Source organism: Macaca nemestrina, chromosome 8, assembly GCF_043159975.1.
Source record: "Macaca nemestrina isolate mMacNem1 chromosome 8, mMacNem.hap1, whole genome shotgun sequence".
Taxonomy (NCBI): domain Eukaryota; kingdom Metazoa; phylum Chordata; class Mammalia; order Primates; family Cercopithecidae; genus Macaca; species Macaca nemestrina.
Genome location: NC_092132.1, coordinates 116,885,583 through 116,911,080, shown reverse-complemented (window position 1 = coordinate 116,911,080; position 25,498 = coordinate 116,885,583). Strand labels below are relative to the sequence as shown.

Sequence of the window (25,498 nt, the reverse complement as noted above, 5' to 3'; positions counted from 1 at the left end):
GAGTGAACAGGCAACCGACAGAATGGGAGAAAATTTTTGCAATCTACTCATCTGACAAAGGGCTAATATCCAGAACCTACAAAGAACTCAAACAAATTTATGAGAAAGAAACAAACAATCCCATCAAAAAGTGGGCAAAGGATATGAACAGACATTTCTCAAAAGAAGACATGCATACAGCCAATAGATACATGAAAAAATGCTCGTCATCACTGGCCATCAGAGAAATGCAAATCAAAACCACAATGAGATACCATCTCACACCAGTTAGAATGGCAATCATTAAAAAGTCAGGAAACAACAGGTGCTGGAGAGGATGTGGAGAAACAGGAATACTTTTACACTGTTGGTGGGACTGTAAACTGGTTCAACCATTGTGGAAAACAGTATGGCGATTCCTCAAGGATCTAGAACTAGAAATACCATATGACCCAGCCATCCCATTACTGGGTATGTACCCAAAGGATTATAAATCATGCTGCTATAAAGACACATGCACACGTATGTTTACTGCAGCACTATTCACAATAGCAAAGACTTGGAATCAACCCAAATGTCCATCAGTGACAGACTGGATTAAGAAAATGTGGCACATATACACCATGGAATACTATGCAGCCATAAAAAAAGGATGAATTCGTGTCCTTTGTAGGGACATGGATGCAGCTGGAAACCATCATTCTCAACAAACTATCACAAGAACAGAAAACCAAACACCGCATGTTCTCACTCATAGGTGGGAATTGAACAATAAGATTACTTGGACTCTGGAAGGGGAACATCACACACCAGGGCCTATTGTGGGGAGGGGGGAGGGGGGAGGGATGGCATTGGGAGTTATACCTGATGTAAATGACGAGTTGATGGGTGCTGACGAGTTGATGGGTGCAGCACAGCAACATGGCACAAGTATACATATGTAACAAACCTGCATGTTGTGCACATGTACCCTAGAACTTAAAGTATAATTTAAAAAATATAAATAAAAATAAATAAAACCTATGAAGAGCAGCTTCTCTGCTCCTGTTTCCTTAGCCTTCCTGCCTCTGTCTCTCACACCTGGGCGTAGCCCATTTCTAGATGGTAACTTGGCTAGCCACATTCTTCTGACACCTGATATCCAAAACATCCCAGAGTACAGAGAATGGACGTGACCTTGAGTGGCCCTTTAGCCCATCCTCTGCCTCTGGGCACCTCAAGTGTATAAGCAGGTTTCTAAACTTACTTGATATTACCATGTAGGCATCACAGCCCATCTAAAGTATAATCTGGTTCAAAAACATCATTGTGAAAGACACTCTACAATGGCCTCTTATAACAACCTCTTAAAGAAAAATTTAAAACTAAAAGGTGTATAAAGAAACATTTAAAAAAAAGAAAAAAGAAGATGTTCTGGAAGAAAGATACAGAATTCCTCACCAAAGTCCACAGAAACAGCTAGAGAAGCAAGGCTACTCTTGGGCCCTTGGAGGCCAGAAGTGGGACTCATACCCCCTCCTCCTCTAGTCTGCACCCTCTTTGCCTTCTCGACTAGTGGAGACTAGCCAGAGGATGTGAGGGGCCTGTGTGGTTCCAGCTTACCGACCCCAGAGGAAAGGGCTCTGTCACTCTCACAGGCAAGAACGGTTTAGGATCTAAGTTAAATCAGCAGCTGTGAAATCCTGGCTGCTGTTGTGGTGGGATCACTGGCTCCCTAAGTAGGAGGCAGCACTGGGTACTCATCAGAATCTGGTCTCTAGAGATGGAGGACTTGGAACCGAGCATATCACCTAACCTCTCTGTGGCTAAGTTTATTCATCTGTAAAATGATGGTGATCATGCTACCTACCTACCTCATGCAGTTGCTGAGAGGGTTAAATAAGTTAATGTGTATAAAGTGATCTGAATAGTGCCTGGCACACCTTTAACTGTTAGTTGTTTACTAGTTCTTAAAAGACTCTTTCTTTTTGGTTGTCATGAAGTAGGCAGTTCCCAAGTCCAAATTCACACTCTGAAATTGTCATCATGCTAGAATAAATACTGTTATTTATTACATAGTATTAAGAGGCCATCAGACTCTTATCAAATATCCTACTGGGTTATATAGCTATTTTATTCATTAGGCAGAAAGCACAAATTGTGAAACTTACATGTTATAAACTGCATAAAAACACAAACTTACTTAGACCGAGACCTTTATAAAAGTATTTAATAAAATAATCTATGCATATCAAAGAATTTCTGGCAGATGTATGAAAAAAGAAAGATTTATTAAATAATCTTTTTGCGTCATTGCTACCCACGGTCTCTACTTGAATTTTGTTATTTTTTTTCTTCCAGCTATTTCTCTATATTCTAGTGGAATTTTAACCTAATTATAACCATTCTATGTGTCATCATTTCCCAAAACTCTCTCCCACAGAACATAAATGTTCAAAGATGGTAATAGATGTTGGTTGGATAAAGGACTCCAGGGCAAAATAAGTTCAAGAAACAATAGGTTAAGCCGCAGCACTTCTCAGAACCTTCAGTGCTGATGAGCATCATGAAGTCTTGAGAGGGGCATGTGATACCAACTATTTCCAAATATATTAGACATGGGAATAGTGTTCCAAAAAACATGCTTGGAAAAATGCTACTCTACAATTTTGTATTCTTCTCATCATAAGCATTTCTATATTTTTTCATAAACTTCCTTCACATCTATATCAGTCCAATCTCACACTGCTAATAAAGACATATCCAAGGCTGGGTACTTTATAAAGGAAAGAGGTTTAATTGACTCACAATTCAGCATGGCTGGGGAGGCCTCAGGAAACTTACAATCAGGGTGGAAAGGGAAGCAAACACATCCTTCTTCATATGGCAGCAAGAAGGAGAAGTGCTGAGCAAAGAGGGAAAAGCCCCTTATAAAATCATTACATCTTGTGAGAACTCACTCAGTATCTCGAGAACAGCAGCATGGGGGTAACCACCTGTGTGATTTAATTATCTCCCACCAAGTCCCTCCCACGACAAGTGGGGATTATGGGAACTACAATCCAAGATGAGATTCGGGTGGGGACACAGCCAAACTGTATCAACATCCTTTTAAATCACTGCATAATAATCTACTAAGAAAATATGCCATTAGTGATTTAACCATTCCGCTATACTTAGACATTACAATTAATTTCAACTTTTGGCTAATATAAATAAAACTGCAGCTAACATCTTTTGGCATCATAGGTTTAAAAAAAATAGACATGTGTTTAGGTTTGATTTCTTAAGACAGACTCCCAGAAGAATTACTGGGTCAAAGGGTACAGATGTTTTAAGTTCTTGGGATATGATGCCAATTTGTTTTTCAGCAGGTCCACATCCATTTTCACTACCCGGCAGCATGTGACAGAGCCCACACGACACGCCCAGAGTGAGGCAAGTGGCCAGAAGCCTAAGAGTGGGGCCGCTGATGGATACATTCAGCAGCCTGTGCAGCTGTCAGAGCAAGTGCCAACCCTCTCCTCTCTTTTACCTGCATCTTTCTCCCTCAGTTCTTAAAACACAGACTCACCAGGGGCTCCAGTTTGTGCAACTTCTGAGCTAATCCCACAGAGTAAAGTACACACCAGTGTCCACTGTCACTAAATCTACAGGACACAAAAAGAGGTCCTGCTCCCAGTGGAGTGCTGGTAAATGTTTAACACCCAGCAAACCAAGGGGAAAAACACCCCTATTTGTAGCATTTGCCACTTCCTGTGGTGTAAATACTCTCATCACAGCTGGTTTCTAGCTAACAACTTACCAGCATAATGTCACAGAACTTGGAACTGGACAGACATGTGCATAACAGGCTCTTGTAAGCCAGTGGAGCCAGCCTCAGACATCACTGCCTGTTTGTCTCTGGTCCACTGAATTTTTCTCTCTTCTCCTCCACACTTGACTCCCCACCCCATATGGATTCTCCTCCACATCTGACCACACACAGGATCCAGAATAGCAGAGACCTGCTCTGGGTGCTCCCACATCCCTGAGCCACAATACTGTCACACTCATATGACACTTGGGCTTCAGCTTGATTCACTAGAGAGGTCAGTGGGATTGAAATGCCAAGTACCATCGCCCACAGACAACTTAACCCTGTGGCATCAACTCAGGCTGCCCTGCTGTGCAGCTGTTCCCCCTCCTCCAGCCTCTCTGTTCTCACTACAGAGTCTTAGACTCTCTTACCTCACACCCCTGCTTGCTGGCTCCTCACCTTCCACTCCACTTTGAGATTTACCAAGCTCTTGGCCTTTCCTTTGCCTCCAGTTTCCCAGCCAGCATTTACCCCATGGATCTGATGACAAATTCCATTTTCGTATGAGTGAACAAAATTGGGTGAGATTTTAAAATTACTCTTTTTCTCTCTGGCTATTCCAGAAACCCTCTTTGCCAGCCCCCCAAACTCCCATGAACATATATTCACCCATGGAGGATTGAATAGACCTTCCACTCTGTGAGTGAGTGGGCCCTGGTACCCTGCCAGCCCCTCAACCCCAGGACCAGATACTATTCACTGCATCCTTCACTGAGTATGGTCAGAGATTCTTTACTTCCAGACTTGAGACTATCAGATGCCCAAACTGAACTCTTGGTTGGAACACCTTGCTATGTGTTCCATCCATCTGACTCGATCACCCATGACGTCTATTCCAAAATTACAACTGGGAATCACTCTGGCCCCTTAAGAAATCCCAGCTGTCACCCAAGCCGTGTCCTGCGGGACAAGTGGAGCCTGCCATTCCTAGGGTCAGGAATCTCCATGAGAAAGCACCCCCCCCCCCCCCCACTGCATACATACAATGTTGTCCTGAGTGCGGTTATCTGTCCCTACTGCTTCCTTTCCTTCCCACAGCCAGTAGGGACAGCCTTATCATTCTCTTGTGTCAGTCTCAGCTGGGAAGACGAAGCTGGGATTGCAGAAGAGGGCAGAAGCGAAAAATGCAAAAGGAAAAGGAGAAAATGCTATGGCCAAATGGAAAGGAACCATCGAAGGTACGGGGATGATGGAATGTGCTATGGTCTCCAGCATTCCATTGGGAGTTGCGGACCCTAAAGAACATAAATGATGTCTTTCACCTAAAAACAGAGAAATCAGCGGATCACTTTTAAGATCCCTACCAGGATCTTAAGATTCCTTTCCAGCTAAGAGCATTGTTGCCCCATCCAAACACATGTACGAAATAGTTAACAGCAATATTCTTGAGTTGAATCAGGGAGGATGCCTCACAGTGTTAAACAGGGAAGCATATGGATCCCCATATTTTTTACCAAAGGCAATCTATTCTAAGCCTGGGCTCAATCTGGAAGTTACTCTTCCCCCAAAATGAGTCGAGCTCAAACACCTTCACCGTATCACAGCATAGGGCACTGTGGTGAATATGGGGCAGCCGGCAGGGGATAGGCAGAAAGAAACAGAAAGCCAGGATCATTCAAATCCAAATCCCATGGAAAGCAAAGCTGAGAGTCGGGATTTGACTGGTCAGATTACAGGAAACCCTTTCCTATGTATCCCAGGTAAAGATTATTCACTTCAAGAAACCTAGAGGATTTACTTAAACAGAGACAGACAACTTTCTGTGGTTAGTAAGGAGGACCTGATGCAAGGAACACCATATCCCAACCAGAACCACTGGAAGAACAAGTACATCTTGTTCATCCCGTGCACAAAACACAGGAGAAAAAAATAGCATAACGTGGAAAAAGAAAAATACAGAGTAAATCATAATAAAAAGGACCCCCTCCTCCTCCTCACCCCAGCCACACATGGTTTGGTTAATTCCTTAATGAGGATGGAGTGTAATTAATATCAGAACTCCACAGTATAATTACTGCATATAATTATGCTCGAGTTAACTGTAAAGCAAATCATATATAGTTTGCATTCGATAGTGTAAGTTTTCAATTCATCTTTTTGGGAGGAAGCTGGGGGGGATTTTATAATATTCTTCAATAGAAAACACCTCTGGGAATAGATACATCAGACGAATGCCTTTGGACATTTCATTCTAGACTGTGATGCCCAGAATTGCCTAATCTAGCAGCTGCACAACCTACAGAATTCTGCCTTTAAAGGCTTATTCCTGCCTGGTAGACCAGCCCAGGGAAGGAGCTCACAGGGACACATAAGTGACAATGGGCTAATCCGAACCTGCCTCAGAATTAAGGTCCCCTCATGGTGGTCCGGCTGCTGAGCTCTTGTGTGGCCTCTGCAGGCTGTGTCTGTGTATCCCTGGCCCTTCACCTCAAAAGCGTGCATGTCCCCAACCTGTGTGTTTCTCTGCTGTCCCAGGCTCTCCACCCCTCCCCAAGGACCCGAACGCTCTTTCCACTCCCTTCCTGGTTCTCCGCGTATAATCCATTACATTCAATAGAGAAAGGAATACAGCCCTCCAACTGCTCTAAAATGCAAACCACATGTGGTTAATGAAACTGGGCCTCTGTATGATGCACTTTGTGTTTTGTGCAAGTGAATGAGAGAGAGAGAGATGAAGAGATCTGAAAGGTGGTCCATAGAAGAATCCTAGAGAATTTGGGCTGGAGCGAGTTAGCCAAATTGCAGGAGACATTTCTCTTGGCTCCCACTTTCTTCCCACTAACCGCCCCCACCACGCAGGTGCTTCTTATGTGGGCCCTTTCCACAGTCTTGGAATATCTGCTCACTCTACCAGGTGCTGCTCTCACTCCCAGCACCACCCTCCCCTCACTCTCACATTCCATTCCCTGGAGTGGCTGCAAGAATCTTTTTCAGGAGCATAAGCCTTTATCTCAGGTGCGAAGACTGCTTGAAAGCTAAACTAATTAATTAATGTTGAAGAAACCTCTAATTCGCCCTTATCAACTCAACTGTTGTGGGCCCTTCCTTTCTTTGCCCTCAGACATGCCTCTCCCCTGTCCATCATTGGACTCTTCATCCACGAGCTTTCTTGCCCCACATCCCTCCTTCCACTCCTGGGCTTCCCACAGCACTAGGTCTGAGTGGCTGTGCCTTTAAGCTCAGATGTCCAGACCTGCGTCTTCTGCTGCTGGTCAGGAACCCAAGCAGTGAACTCCTGACACCTTCCCTCTAGCCTCCTCACCTCTAGAACAGGGTCTAAAGATTTGACCTCCTTCAAGAGTCTCCCAGGCAAGCAGTGCCCCCTCCCACACCTCAAACTCTGGAGGGAGTCAAGAGGGCTCAGAGGGCAGCCAGGTGCACTGCTCACCTATGCAGCCACCACTCCCTCCCCTCCAGCAGCCCCTAGCACCTCCATAAGGACTTACTAGATCCAGAGAAAGGGACAGAACCATCCCTATATGCCCCGCAGTACCCCCGCCTCCTGTCCCCGCAGTCAGCCTTCAAAGGCCACCCTTAGCCAGAGTAAGTGACACTAAAAACAACGATCCCCCCGCTTCCACATACACCCGCCCCCACCTGCCCACTGATAATAATGGGCCAAGACACTTTTATTATCATTATTAATTAGCACTTTCAAGCAATGGAATTAAATCAATATGGTGGACTGAAACTAATTTTAACAAGCCATTGAGATCAATCATTGGGACTTTTATCTACATAAATGCCACTAAACTCAGCTCGTTAGTGTAACATTAGCTGGGAAGAAAAAGAAGGGAGACTGGCGGGGTTTTAATTAGGAAGACATAAACCGAGCCACAATTTTTCTTCTTTGATTTGCTTTTAATCTCGTCTGCAAAGCTCTTCTGGTGCTGCCCAGGCTGATTTTCAGTCCCAGGCCACTTGGGCAGAAAGAGGAGGGGAGGAAGTGATGAGAGTTGAGGGGTGAGTGGCCGGGAACACTAAAGATGACCCCTTCCCCAGGGGCACCCCAGCGTGAGTGGGGCCATCGCCCCGCTGACCCTGAGCCCTCAGATCCTCACAGTCAGCGCTAACCACCGCTTCCTTTATAGTCACCTTTGTTTAGCATTTATTCATTTACGCATTACATGCAAATTATTTATGTTTATTGATTCATTCCATGAACAACAGATGAGCACTTAATATGTGCCAGGCACCTGCTCACTGTTCTCTGAGAATTAAAGTTAAAATGAGCAAGATGTGGTTCTACTCCCACAAAAAAACCTGCAGTCTAGTCTTATTCACTCCTAGATTGACAGGCTAGAGAGCAAAGACAATGACTCACCTATCTGCATGCCCCTCCCTATCTGGCTCTGTGGAAGCCCAGAAATGCTTGAGGTGTGTGGTTAAGAAACCTCCTTCCCTCCCCACCATTCATTTCTCTCTGTGCCCAGCACCCTGCTCCCTGCTGCCACACCTTCCCTGTTTCGCTGGTACCCAAACCTACCTACCTCTGGCCTCATAACATTTTTCCAGACTGATTCCCTGACAAGCTGTGGCTTCTTATTCTTCAAGACTCCGTTCTAGGGCCACGATGTGGAAGGAGCTGGGTGGCTGGCTGCCTGGACTTCCTCCTGGCTGCCCATTTCTGCCTGTGGAACAGCCATCCCCACGTGTCGCTGTGGTCTTCTGTCTGGTCCCGCTGGCGTCCTGGACCAAGCTGCAAGCACCTGGAAGGCAGGGACTGAACATGAACCACATTTCTGTCCTCGACATCTCCTAGGATGTCTGGTGCAGAGCTGGCACTCAATTCAGACCTGTAGACAAACATGGCACCATCTATGTTTACCAAAGACTGGGATAAAACCCCAACTCAGCATCTGAGGTTCACCCTGAGGACTGGAGGTTCTCCAAGTACTTCCTCCCTCTGCCGCTCAGTAGAGATCACCTCTTCTAGGTGTGCTGTGCACATCCCAACACCCACCTTCTGGCTCGCCACACTTGCTCTGCTTCCTGTGAGTCTCACCTTCCCGAATGCTACTCATGTTTCCAGGCCTATCTCAAGCCTTCCTCATCCCCTAATGCAGACTTCTGTGATTCCATGAGCCTTCCGTGTCCTCTTCTTGCTTGGCCACCCATAGGGGCCTTATCACAAACTACTCTCTGCTGCTAGCTGTATGCTGCACCCTGACTTTCCCTCTGAATCTGGAATTGAAATCTTCGCATGTGGTGCTGCCTATGGGAAGCAAATCAACCCTCAGCAGAGCAGAGTGCCTGGGGTCAAATTCCAGCTCTACTGCTTATTACATTCACCTCCTTGGGTAAGTTGCTTGATTGCTTGACCTTGCTGTATCTCTGTTTACTCACCTGTAACATGGGAACAAAACAGCACCTGCTAGGATTACTACAGAAATTAGATGCAATAGTTCACATAAATCATTGTGCCTGCCACTTAGTAGTTGGTCTGTGTGTTGGTCATTATTACTATCATGGCTGTAATTGTTAACTACTCTTACCAATTCGTGTGCTCTGATTTCATCTCCATCAAGCAAGCTATTGATTATAATTTGGCTTCCCTAGAAGAAAAGACCCTGCTGATCTGTCAACAGGAGGTTCAATCTACTTATTAGATGTTTCTCATTATAAATTCATAAATTGACATTCTAGATTGCATGTATTGGTCTCTTATAAGTTAGCTTTAGATTAAATTAATCCATAAGTCCAGTTCACACTTGTGTATACTAGCAATCAAATTTCTGAGGCTGAGGTCCTAGATCTTGGCAACCAAACCAAGGTAGCGCCAACTTGGGGCTTTGTCTGTGCAGCCAGTGTGGCTTCAGGGGCCATATGTCCTTTAGTCTCATTGTTTCACCTCTGTAAGCAAGTTACTGAAAACCTCCAAGCTTCAGTTTCCTCATCTGTAAAACAAGGAAAATAGAAAAACATCTGCATCCAATGGGTGCAGGTAAGGGTTAGACGAACCAATGAATGGAAAGCACCTGACCATTGCCTTCACAGCTGGGTGCTCAGTAAGCATGAACTCTAGGCGCAATTAATTATTCTGCTGCCTCACCATACTTTTTTTATGCTTACAGTTTAAACAATACTTTCTATTCACAAAACCCTTTCATAGGTTTTATCTTACTTCTCATGACAACCACTCCCACCTAATAATAGAGTAGGAACTAGGAACAAACTAAGTCACTTTCTTGAATGGTGGCTGCCAGGGACGGGGGGCAGGGGATGGGGAGATGTTGGTGGAGAATTTCAGCTAGACAGGTTGAGTAAGTTCTGGAGATCTATCGTACAACATTGTGACTATAGTTAATAATAATATAGTGTATACTTGAAAATCCCTAAGACGGTAGATCTTAAATATTCACACCAAAAAACAAAAATAACTATATGATATGTTAGGTATGTAAATTAGCTTGATTGCAGTAATCATTTTACTATGTACACATGTATTAAAGCAACGTGTTATCTATCATAAATATATAAAATTTTTACTTGTCAATTATACCACAATAAAGCCAGAAAAAATTAAAGTCACTTTGTTAAGATCACAGTTTGTAAGTTATGAGACCAGGACTCACGCCCAGCTCTTCCAGGTCTTTTTCCCCGTCTAGTGTCCTCTCTTTATAAAATATCTGACTAGTCAATAAATGAACAGCAACAAAACCACTCTGTTTTGTTTAATTACACTTTAAAACTAGTTTGAAATTTTGGCATTACTCTAAAGTCCCTTCCATGTCCTGGCATCTGTGGCCTTGTTAGTCATACTAACAAGCTATGTTACTTCTAGAGGCCCTGGATTTAAAAAAAAAAAAAAAAAAAAAAAAAACACCTAACCAATTCACTTGCACTATGGTGACTGTGAAATGTGGGCTGTGAATCTGAGAACTGACCAGATTTTCCACATCCTTTGGGCTTTTTCTGGGTGCCTCACCGTGGGGTAATCCATTACTACAGCATCTCCTGATGAACAGCGAGACAGGTTGTGGGAGGACAGAGGAGCCCCAGGCCCAAAGGGAGCATCTGGGATGCCTCACTTTGTCCTTGTGGCTGCTTGTCTGTCTTGTGTAGTTAGACAAGTTCTCCAGCCACAGAGCTTGGGGGAAAGAAAGTTTACTTCATATTTCATAGTCACAGATCTGGTAGCCTATGTACTGTGAAGTAGCTTAAACTAGAGAATTTCCTTTCTAGAGAGTCCCTACACCTGGCACTCCCCAAAACACATGGTGGATGGTGCAGGCCTTGATGGTAGAATCCTTGAGACAGATGGGACTGCAGCCCCCCGGTGCTCCAGCAAGCTGTCTAGGCACATAGATCCATGGAAAGTCCCATCATTGCCTTGAAGTTCCAACTTCCATCCCAGTGCTGTATTTTTACTTAGAAACTAGATGTTTCAACTGCCCTCAAGACTCAAGATTTCTTCTTGAACCAAATTTCTCACCATCCCAACCCCTCATCATCTCCCGGCCCCAAACAAAAATGTCCTGACTTCTTAGTGTCTAACAATGAAACCACCATTCTCACGGTCTCTCAGACTCAAGACCTTGCCATTGTGTTTTCAAATTCCTTCACCATAATTCCCTAAATTCAAAAAAATAGGTGTAGATGTAGACTAGGTCGTAGGTATAGACCTCAGTCATGGCTCTTCTCATCTCAGATTTGGAAATCTACAGCAGTTCCCAAATTTGTCTCCTCAACAATAGGGTCCTCCCTGATCAGTTGTTCTAAATCAGGGGATGGCAAACAGATAGTAAATATTTTAGGCTTTGTGTCCGTACTACAAATATTACAGTCTCTGTTGCAACTACTCAGTCAGGTGTTGCAGTATAATAGCAGCCATAGATATAAATGAATGTGTGTGGCTATAGTCTAATAAAGCTTTATTCGCAAAAAGAGGTGGCAGGCTGGATTTGGCCCTGGGGTTGTTATAGGCCAACTTCTGTTCTATACTATTCTCGTATTAATCACCATAGTCCCTATCATTTTGTAGTGTTTGCATAAGTGTAATTAGGTCCAGAAATAAGACACAAACTCCAGTCTATAGCAGACATTGTTGACACCTTGCCTCATAGTCCTTAGTCCACTGTTGAGTTTACCTGTAGCCTCAGGGGACAGCTCCCAGGAACACTGAGAGCTTCTGAGGTATACCCACACTCTCTGTTTCACTGCCTGAGCGCTTTCTCTAGTACCTTGGAAACTGCTCAGCTCCTGTGCAGGGCAGGCCAGAAATAACCAGGGATTCAACACCATCAAGAACACCCCTCACCAACAGGAAATGCGAACTGGTGTATACATATTACACTTCTCCATCCCTTAGGAAGACAATTCTACTTTTTAAAAAATTTTTTTGGTTTATTTATTTATTTATTTGAGATGGAGTCTGGCTCTGTCACCCAGGCTTGTGGCACGATCTCAGCTCACTGCAACCTCTGCCTCCCAGGTTCAAGCAATTCTCCTGCCTCAGCCTCCTGAGTAACTGGGACTACAGGCACACGCCACCATGCCCGGCTAATTTTTTTGTATTTTTAGTAGAGACGGGGTTTCATCATATTGGCCAGGCTAGTCTCAAACTCCTGACCTCATGATCTGCCCGCCTCGGCCTCCCAAAGTGCTAGGCATGAGCACTTTGAGTCATGCCTAAAGTAGTAAATAAAATAGTTTACTGGCATGAGCACTTTGAGTCATGCCAAAGGAGATTAACATTTGAGTCAGTGGACTGGGAAAGGCAGACCCACTCTCAGTCTGGGTTGGCACCATCTGCTCAGCTGCCACAATGGCCAGAATAAAAGCAGGCAGAAGAACATGGAAAGACTAGACTGCCTAAGTCTTCTGGCCTCTGTCTTTCTTTTGTGCTGGATGCCTCCTGACCTCAAACATCAGACTTCAAGCTCTTCAGCTTTTGGACTCTTGGACCTACACCAGTGGTTTGCCAGGGGCTTTCAGACCTTCGGCCACAAACTGAAGGTTGCACTGCTAGCTTCCCTACTTTTGAGGTTTTGGGACTTGGACTGACTTCCTTGCTCCTCAGCCTGCAGAGAGCCTATTGTGGGGCTTCACCTTGTGATCGTGTGAGTCAACACTCCTTAATAAACTCCCTTTCATATACATATCTATTCTATCAGTCCTGTCCCTAATACAATGTGGTTTTGATGTGAATGGGAAATGGGAGGCCAGGCTTTGGCCTCATGCAAGGTCAAGGAGCTAAACTTACTAAGGCCTCCACATAAATATATGTCTTCATTGAAAGGGCAAACTGAAAAAAGCAGCCTTCTAACAAAGCAAAACTATCTCTGTGGTAGCTCTAGATGGAAATATATATAAATCGTCTTCCCTTATAATGTGTAACCTAGATCTGTTCTCACTGGGGCATCAGGAGTCTGAATTTGTATTGCTCTTATGAAAAAAAAAAGCCCATCTGAGAAACTGAAGTCTGTCTGGTTTAATAGTGCTCCCAGTTTCAAACAGAAGCAGATTTTTTGAGGGGGAAAATAAAAACCACAAAATCCTCAAATCAGATCCCACAAATTATGTTCAATCAAACAAGAGCCCAAGTAAAAATTTAAGAAATGAAAAAAGTAACAAGCTAACAGAAGCTAGCATCAGTAGAAATGGCAAACATCAAATTTATGCCCACCAACAGATTTGAATACTGGGTTATCAGAGAATGAATATAACTAATTATGAAATTATTTAAAGGAAAGAGATAAAATTGGGAAAACGGACAAAGTGCCAGAGAGTATCAAAACATGGCAAGATAAATTTTTTAATTAAAATGAAAAATACAATCACTGAAATTAAAAACTCCAAGAAAGGTTTTAACATCATTTTAGACACCTTTGAGAAATAAATTTATGAAATGGTAGAGAGCTGACAAGTTATGTAGAACTCAGCATAGAGAAGTAGGTGGTAGAAAACAGGAAGGAAGGTGAAGTCAAGAAACATGAAGGATAGAATTAGAATGTATATAACACATATGTAACTGAAGTTACAGAAATAGTGAATGGGATAGAGGCAATATTCAAAGGAATAACTGAAAGAAAAATAATAAGAAATTTCCAAAATTTGTGAAAGATATACATTCATATAAAAAAACAGAATTATATAAAGTAGTATAAATAAAATATAATGCATTCCTATAAACTTTGTAGTTAAACTGCAGAAGAGCAATGAAAATAAAAATATTTTTAAACACACAAAAGATTGATCACCAAAAATAAAAATGCAAAACAGAAATCAATAACTAGACTAACCACAGACTTCTCACTTGTGACAATGGAAGTCAGAATATAATGGAATAATATCTTTAATGTGCCAGGAAAAAGTAACTGTCAACTATGGACAGTCTATCCAGAAAACCCAGATTTTAAGTTCCTATCAGATTAAAAAATAAAATAAAATAGTTTATTGCAAAGATATCCTCACTAAGGAATTTAGCAGAAGGTTAGCAATGCAGGAAGAAACTTTGAACAATGAAAATGAAACATATATATAAATCTAACAAATATTGACAAAGTAAAACAAAAGTAATAATATCTATTTTGTGTATTTAAAAACAAAATAACTGGACAATGCTGAAGAGGACGGGGGTAATACAAAATAAAGCATTCCAAGATCCTTGTACTTGAGAAAATTGTAGTTAAGATACTAACAGATTTTAGACTGTTAAAGTGCACATAATAAAATGTAAGTGTTTATCTTTAAATAAATATTAATGGAGTGAATAATTTCCAAACCAGTAAAAGGAAACTAAAATGAACAACAAACAATCCCAAAGAAGGCAAGAAGGGTAGGGGAGAAATAAAACATAGAAAAAGTAAAATTAATAGCCTGAAATAACAAGGGAGAAATTAATCTATATATAATTTAAAATTATATGAAACTTAATATATACATAGTAAAATTAAACCCAAAGGCAAGAGAATAATGAATATATAATTCAGAATAATGATCACTCTTTGGGAATAGGAAACACAGAATTGGAAACATATGGAAGAGGAATACAAAAGGAATTCAAAAGTATTGGCTATGTTCTAATTCTTAAGTGGAATAGAGAGCACACCGGTGTTTATTTTATTCTTCATTTGTTATATTCACATATATAGGTATGTTTGTATAAATGAAATATTTCATTAGAATATTTTAAATTTTAAAAAATATCTGCAGTAGTTCCATGTTGCCCTATGAAGCTTAAACTCAGGGGTCTGGCATTTTAAGTCCTCCCAAAGCTGGGCACACCTTCTTGCTCACTTCTTCCCAGCATGGAACTTTCCCTCTTGTGGGAATTCTCTGTTGTCATTTCTTTGCTCTGCATTTCCACTACTAGATTCACTCACTCATATTTCCAGTATTTTATTCATTCTGTTCCCCTCATCTTTCCTTTGATCTACGAAGCAAACTCTATAGTTCCTAGAAAGAAAAATAATAATAAAACATTATTCTCTCTTGGATGAAGAATACCTGAGTTTACCTCAGGGCACAGGTAGGTCACAATGATGTGAAATAGTCCCAGGACTAGTGAACTCAGCTACACACTCTTGGTGTTCATTGTAGAGGGAGAGGGAGAGTCTTGTCCCTCAACTACCCAATAAACTCCTTGAGAACAAAGACAGTGTCTAAGCTTCTGTTTATCTCTGACTACCTCTTAGCTAGCACTGAAGTCATAAATGCACTCAAACACCCACTGAAGAAGCGATGGCATGAGAAGAATTCTAAATTCTCATGAACAGACCCTGAGAATCTGGATCTTGAGTCTCTCAGTTATATCCATGCACACCTTTCCTACTTAAGCCATTTTTCTTCTTAAGCCTGTTCAAATTGGTTCCTGCTACGTTTTAGCCATATAGTTCTCATTAAGAAATGTGTATCCAAGACTCAAGGCAGCTCAAATTCAAACCTCAACACAAATGACAGATTATATCACACACTATGGACCTTCAAAGTTGTTCACAAACAGTAAATCTGTGAATGGCAAAGATGTACTGGGTTGAATTAGGTACTCGAGGCCCACAGTTAGGTCTCCGCATGGTCAAAACTGCAATCTAAGTGTCTTGACACTCCGGAGTTCTTCTCACTCGCCCACATGCTCGGTGATGTTGCTTTATAGAGGTTATAAGGTTATCTTCTCTGCTGGAACCTCATAAAGAGGTTCCTGATAAGACAGCAAGAGTTTACGCAGAACATGGTGGGAAGAGGCTGTTGTCCTAAAACACCAAATTGGTGGGAGCTGAAAAGAAGGCGAGTGTGAACTTGAGATGGAGGAAGATCTAAAAATTCTTACCATGGCCCACTCCAAGGAGAAAGTAGGAATTATTCTCTGCCAACTCTAGATGTCCATATGGTCCTAATGACCAGATTATCCATAAACCAATACCTTTTGCCAATAGATAGCTGGAGACCATGGCATTCAATGAAAATTTAGTCAATCATTGTCCTAGGCACTAGGGTCATATTAGTAAACAAAACAGATGAAATCTGCCCTTATAGGGTTTACATTCTAGTAAAGAGATACTTGACAATGAAGTAAATAGGTCAAATGTGTGTTTTTTTATTTGTTTGTTTGTTTGTTTTTGGGTTGTTTTTTTGTTTTGTTTTGTTTTGTTTTGGGTTTTTTTGGAGACAGAATCTCACTCTGTCACCCAGGCTGGAGTGCAGTGGGGTGATCTTGGCTCACTGCAACCTCCACCTCCTGGATTCAAGTGATTGTCCTGCCTCAGCCTCCCAGGTAGCTGGGATTACAGGTGTGCACCACTTCACCTGGCTAACTTTTGTGTTTTTAGCAGAGACAGGGTTTCACCATGTTGGCCAGGCTGGTCTTGAACTCCTGACCTCAGGTGATCCACCCACCTCAGCCTCCCAAAGTGCTGGGATTATAGGTGTGAGTCACTGCACCCAGCCCAAATGTGTTTTATATCAAAAGTTGATACATGCTATGGAGAAAAATATGGAAGAAAGGACATTAGCAGTGTTAGTAGGTCAGGGTAGGCAAAGAAGCCTTCCTTAATAAGGCAACACTTGAGCACCAGGCTCAAATAAAAGAAAAAATAAAGAACGAATGCAAAGCAAGTTTCCAGTAGCTCCTAGATGGCCCTCCAGCCCTGACTTGTTGGGCTTTTCCATAAACCAAGATGATAACAAAAAGAAGAGCTGGCAAGGCTCTCTAGCAAGGTAAAGTCACAGGACTGGCAGAACCTGGCATTAGCAGGATAAAATGGTAGCTAGCAAATCCTGCCTCTCAGGAAGTAAACATCAAGGATGAAGGCCTCCAGGGCCAGGACTCCCCACTTTTATAAGAGAACTTTACATTCCTTTGATTCTTTCTCTTTCATATAGATATCACACACTACATAAAACACACACACATACATACACACACACACACACACACACACACACACACACACCAGTTTTTAATGGAATAGCTGACAACAAAACACTCCCTCACTCCTTTTGGAAGCTTGGAGGCAAATTCTTAGGATGTATATGATTTCACCAAGTTACTCATGGGATGAATCTATCAAGGCCAAAGAAATTGGTTGGGAAGTTAAGGGAAGAGCTGTTTGAACACAGGCAGTATAACACTCTTCTACTGAAACAAAAGGTTAAAAAAATTGCCCCATCAAATTAGCTAGCCATTCTCAGAGATAAGTCTGTTTCTGGAAGTAAGCTAGGTCCCTGTGATGCCCTTAGGAAGGTTCAAGGCACTAATGTGACTATGATATCTCACCTCTCATTCATCCTCTGAATCAACATGGGCCTCCTTTTGTATATCCTATGGAAAAAGCAAGAGGTTTTGGGGTTAGATTTGGGTTCTGGGTTCAAATTATCCCAGCTCTGTGTTTTACAGAAACTTGCTTTTTGACTTAATTTTCTTACTTTTTCTTTCTTCATTCACAATCTCCTCCACCTAGCGCATATCCCCAAGAAAAGATCTGTTTTTCTTGAATGTGTTATTCTATTAACCTCCTCATGAGACCTCCAAGGGACATTCTGGGGTAACAGTAGATAGCCCCACACTGTTTTCTAAGAGTTTTCTGTTTCTCTGTCTATCCTGCCTTTACATAGCCTTTAAAACCCTGTCCTCCCAAGAAATTCAGCTCTGCCTCAACTTGTATACCATGTTCAGCAAAACAGAAGACTCAATAATTCTACTTCCATATCCTAGCTAATGATGTCCACTCTCCAGGCCATCTCAGGATCCAGCACAGCTGTGGAGCTCGAGCCATCACATCTGTATTCTAGGCCAGGAGGAGAAGAGGCAGCAAGACAAGAAGAGTGTCTCCAAGCTGAGCCACCTCCCTTCAAGAAGCCTGCCCAGAAGGCCCACACAATATTTCCACTTACATCTCACTGGCTAACACTTAGTAACAAGACCACACATGGCTGCAAGAGAGACAACAAAAGTGCCTTGTAAAACGTGAGGACCTGTTATTACAGAGGAAGACAAGAACAGATGTTAGGTGGGCCACAAATGATCTCTACCAAAAGAGTATAACAAAGAGAACAGGCATGGACATGGGAGGTCATCCAGATGTGGATCCCACACAGAATGAGGATCCCACACAGAATGAGGATCTCACCTCCTCCTGCTCTCATGGCTTTTCACCTTTGCCCATGCCCACCACCAGCCTGGAGGCTCTTCTGCTCTTCTTTATACTTTTTTTTGAGATGCAACTAATATGACAACTCCAGGAAATCATCTTTGGCCATCACCCAGTGCCCTACCCCTCAAACCTCTGTTTTTGCCTATTATTGTGCTTTTCTCACTTCTTATAATTAGGTCTTTACTTATTTATCAGAATAAGATCCAGAATAAGAATACATATTTGCACTTTATTAAGTGCTAGTAATTTATTTCTATTATTTCCCTTTTTTTCTTTGTCTTTCCAACTGTCACTTTCCATATTTTTCTTTCTCTCATTCCCTCGCCTGTTCATTGGACCTAACAGGAACATTTAAGGTAGGTCACCATTGAGCTCCACTGATGGTCTATAAAGTCAAAGAGGATTCTGATCTTGAATCTGTTATATTAAAGGTTCAAAGTTAAATGGGTCGTTTAGGTCCCTTAGATCTAAAAAGTCAATACAGCTCCAAGCTATCTTAAGATACTCTTAGGAAACAGCTAATGCTCTAGGAGAATCTGGTCCAAATTAAGCCATTTCAGTGTCCTTGACCCTAAGAAATGACAGAGCTCCCTTTATAGAATACTATGACAAAGAGTGTGGCAAGGCATAAAAACATCTTTTGCAGTGTGTGTGTAGATTTATGTAAGTTGTGTGAGTTCTTGAGTTACATTAAGATAGCTTTTCCTAACTGGGTCTTCGAGATCACACCCCCATGGTTGGGGAAGATTGAGGAACTGGGAAGACCCTAGTCAGGAGGGAGCACATGGGATGCAGGCGGGATGCAGGCTTCCCTTCCATAAGCCCTTTGCATCCAAAGGTCCCTGCTTGTCTCTCAGCTTCATATCTTGGAGGTGGGCTACAGTAGGGATTGTGGCAGAGAGAGGTGGTAAATGCATGGATGAGCTTTCTAGGAGATGGGAGCTAGCTTCAGGCATTCCACAAAAAGGGCCAAGAAGCATGAGGGAGAAATCCCCTAAGAGTAAGGCCTAAAGCCATGGAGTGCAAGCCATTTCTTACAAAGCAAATTATCAAACTTCTTATAAACTTTTAGATTGATCTCCCTTTTACAATCTTCTGTTTTTTGGTAAAGACATGTTTAAATGTTCCATATATACTTTTGTGGGCTACACAGTATAGAGGGACACCACAGGTCAACCTTTGCCCCAGGGGTTGCAAAGAAAAGAATTTCTTCTTTCTCCTTCTCATCCTTCCTGCTTGCAGTAGTACCTGAAATTATAATGCCAAAGAGACAAAAATAATTTACTTTTTCTATGAAAAGGTAATATTTAAAGTATAAGAAAAAATTTTAATTTCCTGCCAAAAAAAAAAAAAAAAAAACTAACCAGGGCAAAATGGGAAACATCTAACATTTCAGGCTTGGACTCCTGTTCTGCCAAGTACTGAGTGACCCCAAACCAGCCACTTAATGTTCCCAAACCTCAGTTTCCTCAGCTATGAAAGAGATCTTAAAATCTACTTCACAGTAATATCATGAAGATTGAAGATTTTAGACTATAAATATAAATTGCATGTCTTGCATTAAGAGTAGATATCAATAAATACTTTTCTGAATTTGGCAGACCCTAGAAGGCAAATATCAGAGATTTATGTTTCTTTCCATAGCCAGATACCTTTCCCTCTATCTAAAACAGCAGTTTTCCACTCACCCGCAAGTTAGTTAATTCTCCTAAATGCTTCAAGAAATTGGCATGGTTCACAAAATTACTACCAATAAATTTGTATTGAATAACTAATACTAAAGCACTCCCCCAAGGGTTAGGGAAAAATAGAGTCAGCTAAGTGAGGTTTACTATTCTCTGGAGCTTCTAGTTTGTTTGAGGAGACAAGACTAAACCACAGAGATGGTTGGCAAACAATAGCCTTCATTCCAAGTCACTGGATATATCTATGCCATTTTTGTATTCTGGAGCTGGATGGGGGAGGACTACAGGGAGGGTCTATGGATCCACTGAGTCCTGTAGGAGATGACTTTCTTCCCACATTTCATTTATCACCTGATCACCAGAAGTTCCCACTTTGATTAGTGGGTTACAGTAGCATTTGGGGTCCCTAACGTCAATTCAGAGCCAATTCAGTATCTAGTAAATCCCTGAAAAGTCTGAAGATTTCCTTTCCCCCAGTGCACAGTAACCCTAGTAAATAGCTAAAGGCACCTTTGGGGAAGACTCAAAGGAATATTTAAATAATACAGTTATAGCAGTGTTGTACATTCTTCAATCAAGGGCCTCGGGTCTGTGATCTGGCTTATGCCTGGACATTAATTAGGAAGCTAAGACACTCCACTGTGTCCACTCAAATTAAGCTCCTAGACATCAGACCTAGAGTATTTCTGTCATGCAAAAGAAGTAATATTGCAATAGGCTGCATATCTATTTCATTCCCAAGAATACAGTAATCAATTAGGCACTGCCAAAGATCCCAGTAGGTCATTCTGCTTACCTCTTTGTCTTTGTTGTCCATTACAGTAATTGTGTTGACCTTGCCTCTAGTGGTTAAGAACTACTGTTAGCCACTAACTTTCCAGGATCCCCGTGGAAATCAGGAAACACAACTAGTAGCTGCATCTCCCTGTGTGTACAAAGGAAGTCACCATAATGCTTTTCAAAGATGTTGATGCTCCCTGTTATGGTTTGTCTCTATGTCCCCACCCAAATCTCATCTTGAATTGTACTCCCATAATTCCCACATGTTGTGGGAAGGACGCAGTGAAAGATAATTTGAATCTTGGGGGTGGTTTTCCCCATACTGTTCTCATAGTAGTGAATAAGTTTCACGATTCCGCTTTTGCTTCTTTCTCATTTTCTCTTGCTGCCACCATGAAAGAAGTGCCTTTCACCGTCTGCAATGATTCTGAGGCCTCCCCAGGCACGTGAAACTGTAAGTCCAATTAAACCTCTTTTTCTTCCCAGTCTTGGGTATATCTTTATCAACAGCAGAAAATGGACTAATATACTCCCATCACTAATACATACTATTTCCCAATTTTTCCTCTTAAAAAAGGTACTATGTTCTAGGGCTTTTTGGTGTATATAAAGGGGATGGGGAAGAAAGGTATACAATTTGCATATGATAATTCCATGCCAATATTCCTATCTTGTCAAGTCTTGGAGTTAATCTTGCACATTGTGCCTCAACCTCACTGAATTCATGAATTCAGGCCATTGTGGAGTCCAAGTTTCAGTCAAGCAATCAGGCAAACTAATTTTCAGAACCACTTCTAGCATTAGATCCACCATCTCTGGTAAGTACATATATAAAATCGGCTTGGCTTGATCCAGTTTTATATTCTGTCCTTTTTGCTCTAACAGCCTTAGAATCCAATCCCACATGTTTCCCCCATATTTGTGCTGAAAAAAGTTAGCAACATCTTGCCTTTATTTTGAAGTATAAGTTTTTTTTATTCAGGTCAGACAGAGACAACCAAGGATGGGGACTTAGAAGCTTGAGAAAAATAAGCATCCCTTTGCAAGGCAGCTGGTCTAGATGGAGTTGTTACTGGGAAATAACAGAAAGGGAAAGCTAATATCATCAGTTAGAGGGGTTACTTCCTCTAGCAACGGAGGCTTTAGAGAAGCTTCGGAGTTCAAGATGCTCAGTTTCAAACAAGTCAAGGTGAAGATGTGATATGTCTGTGACTTTAAATTGTTGTCATTCTACAACCCATACACTTAATTCCAGGTTAAATTTTCCTTTTTAATTTTTTACTTTTAATTTCTGTGGGTACATAGTAGGTGTATATATTTACGGGGTACATGAGATGTTTTGATACAGATATGCAATGCATGATAGTCACATTATAGAAATTGGGTATCCATTCCCTCAAGCATTTATCCCTTGTGTTACAAACAATCTAATTATACTCTTTTAGTTTTTTTTAAATGTACAATTAAATTATTATTGACTATAGTCACCCTGTTGTGCTATCACATACTAGATCTTATTCATTCTTTGTAACTTTTTTGGTACCCATTAAGCATCCCCACCTCTTCCCCATCCCCACCCCCACTACCCTTCCCAGAATTTGGTAACGATCCTTCTGCTCTCTATTTCCATGAGTTCAATTGTTTTTTATTTTTAGATCCCACAAATAAGTGAGAACACGTGATGTTTTTCTTTCTATGCCTGACTTATTTCACTTAGCATAATGACCTCCAGTTTCATCCATGTTGTTGCAAATGACAGGATCTTATTCTTTTTTATGGCCAAATAGTCCTCCATTGTGTATAAGTACCATATTTTCTTTATCCATTTGTCTGTTGATAGACACTTAGGTTGCTTCCAAATCTTGGTTATTGTGAACAATGTTGCAAAAAACACAGGGGTGCAGATATCTCTTCAATATACTGATTTTCTTTCTCTTGGGTACTACCCAGCAGTGGGATTGCTAAATCATATGGTAGCTTATTTTTAGTTTTTTGAGGAACCTCCGAACTGTTCTCCATAGTGGTTTTACTAATTTATATTCCCACCAACAGTGTACAAGGGTTCCCTTTTCTCCACATTCTTACTAGCATTTGTTATTGCCTGTCTTTTGAAGATAAGCTATTTTAACTGGAGTGAGACATCTCAATCTCTTTGTAGTTTGGTTTGCATTTCTCTGATAATTAATGATGTTGAGCACCTGTTCATATGCCTGTCTGCCATTTGTATGTCTTCTCTTGAGAAATGTCTATGCAAATCTTTTGTCTGTTTTTAATTGGATTATTAGATTTTTCCTATAGAGTTGCTTGAGCACCTTATGTATTCTTGTTATTAATCTCTTGTTGGATGGGTAGTTTGCAAATATTTTCTCCAACAACTAATTTTGTTGATTGTTTTCTTTGCTGTGAAGAAGCTTTTTAACTTGATATAATCCTATTTGTTCCTATTTGTTTTGGTTGCCAGTGCTTATGGGGTATTACTCAAGAAATTTTTGCCCAGACCAGGGTCCTGGAGAGTTTCCTTGAAGTTGTTTTTGTAGTAGTTTCATAGTTTAAGGTCTTATATTTAAGTCTTTAATCCATTTTAGTTTGATTTTTTTTTTTAAGATAGTGAGAGGTAGGGGTATGCTATTATTCTTCTACACATGGATATCCAGTTTTCCCAGAACCATTTGTTAAAGAGACTGTCTTTTCCCCAGTGTATGTTCTTAGCACCCTTGTTGAAAATGAGTTTACTATAGGTGTGTGAATTTGTTTCTGCATTCTCTATTCTGTCCCATTGGTCTATGTGTCTGTTTTTATGACAGTACGATGCTATTTTGGTTACTATAGCTCTGTAGTATTATTTGAAGTCAGGTAATGTGATTCTTCCAGTTTTGTTCTTTTTGCTTAGAATAGCTTTGGCTATTCTGGGTCTTTTGTGATTCCATGTCAATTTGGGGATTGTTTTTTCTATTTCTGTGAAGAATGTCATTAGTATTTTGATAGGAATTGCATTGAATCTGTAGATTGCTTTGGGTAGTTTGGACATTATAATGATATTGATTCTTCCAGTCAATGAACATGGAATATATTTCCATTTTTTGGTGTCCTCTTCAATTTCTTTCATCAGTGTTTTCTAGTTTTCATTATAGAGATCCTTCACTTATTTGGTTAAGTTAATTCCTAAGTATTTTATTTTTTATGTGGTTATTGTAAATAGGATTACATTTTTTATTTCTTTTTCAGGTTGTTCACTCTTGGCAATATAGAAATGCTACTGAATTTTGTGTGTTGTTTTTGTATTCTGCAATTTACTGAATTTGTTTATCAGTTATAATAGTTTTTGGTAGAATCTTTAGATTTTTCCAAATATAAGGTCATATCATCTGCAAACAAGGATAATTTGACTTCTTCCTTTCCAATTTGGATGCCCTTTATTTCTTTATCTTATCTGATTGCTCTAGCTAGGACTTCCAGTAGTATGTTGAATGACAGTGGACATCCTTGTCATGTTCCAGATCTTACAGGAAAGACTTTCAGTTTTTCCCCATTACTTATATGAGCTGCGGATCTATCATATATGGTTTTTAGTATGTTGAGAAATGTTCCTTCTATACCCAGTTTTTTTAGGGTTTTTATCATGAAAGGATGTTGAATTGTATCATGCTTTTTCAGCATCAATTTAAATGATCATATGGTTTCTGTCCTTCATTCTATTGATATGATGTATCACATTGTTTGATTTGTGTATGTTAAACCATCCTTGCATCCCAGGGATAAATCCCACTAGGTCATGATGAATGATCTTTTAAATGTATCATTGAATTTGGTTTGCTATTAATAGTATTTTGTCAAGAATTTTTGCATCAATATTCATCAAGGATGTTGATCTATAGTTTTCATTTTTTTAATGTGTCTTTGTCTCTTTTTGTTTTCAAGGTAATGCTGGCCTCATAGAATAAGTTTGGAATATTCTCACTTCCTCTATTTTTCAGAATAATTTGAGTAGGACTGGTATTAGTTCTTCTTTAAATGTTTGGTAGAATTCAGTAGTGCAGCCATCAAGTCCTGGGCTTTTTTCTCCAGGGAGATTTTTATCATGGCTTTCATCTTGTTACTGTCATTGGTCTGTTCACGTTTTGGATTTCTTCATGGTCAATCTTGGTAGGTTGTATGTGTCGAAGAATTTGTCCATTTCTTCTAGATTTTCCAATTTATTGGCATATAGTTGTTCACGGTAGCCACCAGTGAGCCTTTGAATTTCTGCAGTATCAGGTGTAATGTCTCCTTTTTCATCTCTAATTTTATTTATCTGGATCTTTTCTCTTTTTTCTTAGTCTGCCTAAAGGTTTGTCAATCTTGTGTAACTTTTCAAAAAACCAACTTTTTGTTTCCTTAATCTTTTGCATTGTTTTCTTCTTTTCAATTTATTTCTTCTCTAACCTCTATTGTTTCTTTTCTTCCACTAATTTTGAGTTTGGCTTTCTCTTGCTTTTCTAGTTTTTAAGGTGCATTATTAGGTTATTTATTTGAAGTTTTTATCTCTTTTTGATGTAGGCACTTATAAGCTTTTCTCTTAGTACTGCTTTTACTGTATTACATAGGTTTTTGGTATGTTGTGTTTTCTATTATTATTTGTTTCA

At 40.7% G+C, this 25,498-nt stretch overlaps 1 long non-coding RNA gene across 3 annotated transcripts in view; it reads right to left on the bottom strand.

Annotated features, from left to right (window-relative positions):
- LOC105476588 (uncharacterized) overlaps positions 1 to 25,498 on the bottom strand; it is a 175,457-nt gene that overhangs the window by 12,176 nt on the left and 137,783 nt on the right. For 2 of the 3 annotated variants that reach the window (XR_011607099.1, XR_011607100.1), the window contains one exon: positions 8,308 to 8,526. This is a non-coding gene — a long non-coding RNA (uncharacterized lncRNA). Of the gene's footprint in view, positions 1 to 8,307; positions 8,527 to 20,840; positions 21,022 to 25,498 lie in introns of those variants that run through there. The other variant, XR_011607101.1, reaches the window with a different exon arrangement.